The sequence below is a fragment of the Asparagus officinalis genome, chromosome 6, assembly GCF_001876935.1.
Source record: "Asparagus officinalis chromosome 6, Aspof.V1, whole genome shotgun sequence".
In the NCBI taxonomy this organism is placed as follows: Eukaryota; Viridiplantae; Streptophyta; class Magnoliopsida; order Asparagales; family Asparagaceae; genus Asparagus; species Asparagus officinalis.
The window spans coordinates 38660004-38664045 of record NC_033799.1 but is presented as its reverse complement, the minus strand read 5'-3'; the positions used below and the strand labels follow the sequence as shown (position 1 = coordinate 38664045).

Here is a 4042-nt window from a genome sequence, read left to right as displayed (position 1 = left end):
TAAAAAACCCTTATATTATTCCCTTGAGGTGGATGTTATTCCCTGTAGCAAACTCCAAATCATGTAAGGTGGATGATTCATCTTATTATACATCTTCATGTGGTCTCTTTTTTAAGATAGGGGAATTCGGAAGATTGCTCATATGAAACTAAACTATATAACCATAAAAGTGTAATTCCCATAGAAGTCGGGAATGTGGTACACTATAGTGAACTGGGACCCGGGTTCAATCGTTCCAGCTTCGCGTGAGGAACCTGGAAAACACCGTATCAGTTATTCAATAAGGTACACAAATATACAACTGCTGTGTAAAACTTAAAGCTAAACAAGATCATTATTTGACAGCCTACCTGGTCACCAATTTTGAGAGGAACTATATCTTAGCTAGTTACATGAGGTCTTCCTGTCAACAGCAACTGACAAATTTAAATAATCTATAAATTATAGCATACCATCTATATTTAATTCTCTATTGTTCCTTTAAAAATGGGTGATTGCTTCAGTAGTCGGTGTTCATATTATATTAGTGGCAAATAAATTTTCTATTACTGGACAATAATTAATATGTTTGTTGAGAACTGAGTTTGTATAATGAATCAAACGAAAATTGGGGAATGCATATGTTAATAAATGAATCCATCATGCAGATTGGTACGTTGACATAACTAAACTTGCTTCTAAGCAAATTCTAGTTAATTATATGAATGTTTGATTTGTACTCCGCCACATGTATTTTGGGAGCTTTAAATTTACAATTGAAGGCCAAAGATCTAGAATTTTGATGTATAGCAACGTTATGGCTCCTATATCTCCTATTTATTAAGTTGGGAAAATTATTTGGTTCTTATAGACAACTGCTAAACATGTTTGCTTAAAGACGAAATATAAGGGTTTAAGAGAGTTACGATTTAAGGAAAAAACTTATCAACATCTAATAGAAACAGTTGTGGCGGCACAAACCTCAAGATGTATATTTTGTTTGAATTGCCTTTAAATCAAGAAGGTGAATTGCCTTTTTTGGATGATGTGATTTTGTTTTGATTATGCCTGGAGAACCATCCGGTACATTTTGTTCATGGAACTCATATTATGTTTATTTAAAGACGTGTTTATTCTGACATAGTTGATCTGCTCGGATACATCAAAAAATACGTGCGACTTGTCTGTGTCTAAAGACCCACACAATCACACATATCATTAGCAAAACATTATTCTGCTGCAATATTTCTGCTGGCCCCAGCTTTGTATGGGCATCTATGTCAGACATCCCTATGCCCTAGTTTCTCCCCTAGTTTCTGCATTTTTTGGTATATGTAGATTCTTGATGCATGGATACGAGACAACTACATGCCAATTGAGTCAAGATATTGACTGCTTTGTCCATGAAAGCCGATAACCATACCTCCTTCAATTGGTATTGTAAATGGAGTACCTTCTTCAATCCCATTATTCTATGTAGACCATTTAATGTCCATAACATTACATTTACTGTTGAAGTCTGCTTCTTTGAGATGTTGCTTCTTTAATTAAATAAAATTTATGATTGTTTTTCTGTGTTTTACAAATAGGAGAAAAAACATGGTCGCAAACCCGATCCTATTGAGATATTTTATATAGTGCACAAACGGCGAGATGAAAAGAAAAGTTGGATAGATGATGCATCGGAGGAATTAGCGGTGAGTTTGAAATTTAATAATTTGTATTTAGCAAGTAATACATGTAAAAAAAATTGTTTTACTTCATATTTTTTCCATTTTGGCTGTTGAAGTGAATTCTTTTTTCAGGTTAAGATCTCATGAGAATTAACGAGTTTGGTTGAAACCCATGGCAAGGAAACATCAGAACTAAGGCAATAAGCTTATGTAGCAGCAAGGGGTTTAGAGACTCATGGTAGAGTTTGTGGTTATGGAAGAGGGGTGACGCCAGACATGATTCCTTGGGTGGCACAAACTCAACCAACATCTTCATCACTTCGATCACGTACTGGGCGAGCATATGCTAATTTGCAATCTCAATATTCAGAACTTGAGGAAAAGTATGAGCGACAACAAAAGGAGTTGGATGAGTTAAAACTGATGATCACTTCAAGGAACGCACATCCGCATCAACAATCTTCCTCCCAACAACAGTCTAACTCCCAGCAGGGGTCTTCATCCCAACAACAGTCACCTTACGAACAAATTCCGACATCTTGCCCATATCCACCATATCAGCATCGTCGTCCGCAATCTCCTTCCCAACAACACTCGCCTTCCCAGCACGCTCCGACATCGTACCCATATCCTCCATATCAGCATCTTCCACCGTATCCGTATACATCATCTTCGCAGTTCTACTACCCTCATCCATACCAGCCACCTTTGTACCACCCAGTGCCACACCCACCTGGAGAGTTTACAGCAATGCTTAATGATTCAGATTTTATGCAGCAGATGATGCCACCAAATGATAGGAATGACAGGGATAAAAGTTAGATATTTTTACATTCATGTTGAAGGTCAACTTTGTTGGTTATTTAAGTTATTGTTAAGTACTATTTGTCACATGTTTTTTAAGCAATTTTGGTACATTATTATGTAATCAAATTGGATTGACTTCTTATTAATCAAAATTATTCATGTTTCAATTATTTTATGTTTGTTTTTCAATTTAATTATATGAATTAAAAATTAATTATTTTTTTGGATTTATTAAAAAAATAAAATATTAATATCAAATTTAAGATATTAGAGGCAATTATATTTGTACCTGTGGCGCATTGAGTATTTGGGGCGGAAGTTTGTGTAATATTGCCCCTAATAACTATTAGCAACACCACTTTTAGGTGCGGATACGAGTTTTGCCACTCATGTAATTAGAGGCATATAATTCTATTTATTTGCCTCTAATTGAATTAAAAGTGACGAAAATAATTGCCCCTAACTCTTCTTTTTTTTGTAGTGTAATTACATGGATATCATGTCAAAATCTACATATATGTCATGTCATAAACTCCTATGAGAAAGTCATATGCAGGGTTAAGAAATGTGTCCGATACAGGGACTATATATTATGGTTTCCAAACTCATGGAATAAGTGGCAAATGTCCAACACGAGAACTGAAATGGATTATAGTCCAACACGAGGACTTCTATGGATTATAGTCCAACACGAGGACTTCTATGGATTATAGTCCAACACGAGGACTGTGAAATGGTGAAAATATCGCTGAGATACATAGTAAAATCTACTTATATCAATTCACACTCAAATCAGTGTGTATATCCCCAATTGGTACCCTCAGGTTATCTATCATGCATGGATACATAGTAAGACTAAAAACTAGAGTCAAATAATAGGCAAAATCCTCGAACATGAATAAAACATACAGAACAGGGATTTTGCAACAGACTGTGCGGCGGTCGACCGCGCTCTGATACGCGCCTGGCGGTCGACCTCGCGGTTGACCGTAACGGCTTTGTGGTCGACCGCAGCCCTTCAGCGCGCCTAGCGGTTGACCGCAGAGCTGACAGAAGCCCAAATCTAGGTTTCTACCAGCTCAAAACCTGAAATAAAAATTTTGATTTCTATGTTAACTAAAATTTTAACGTCTCTAAAATCATACAGTAGTAGAATAATAAATTTTAAGCATGTAAACTACATCCCCAATATTCTGAATACATGAGAAACATATTAAAAACGTTTTAATAACAGTAAATCATGATTTAACTCTTGTTTAAGCAATTTCAGATCTAGATCTTCACTAAACAGAAAATTTGTGTACTTTTATAAACTGAAACCTTTGATTCTTGTAATCCATATTATAGAGAACTCAATTTCATACGAAAACACCTTTTGGGCTTATCAAAACTCATGAAAAATGAAAAGAAAAACATAGAAAATATGGGTGTGGGATTGGGCGAGATGATACTCGCCTCAGGTGCTGCCGAATCTCCTGTAGATGATCTCCTTCAACCTGAACTGCAAAATCCCACAGCAAACCTCTTCAAAAATTCCCAAAAACGCCAACCGTTGCTAGGGTTTAGAGAGGAGAGAGAAGGGG

At 36.0% G+C, this 4042-nt stretch overlaps 1 long non-coding RNA gene across 1 annotated transcript; it reads left to right on the top strand.

The window, feature by feature from the left end:
* Positions 249-2401, top strand: LOC109845124. The gene is made up of 3 exons (XR_002248227.1): positions 249-285; positions 1569-1676; positions 1785-2401. It is a non-coding gene; the product is annotated as an uncharacterized LOC109845124 (long non-coding RNA).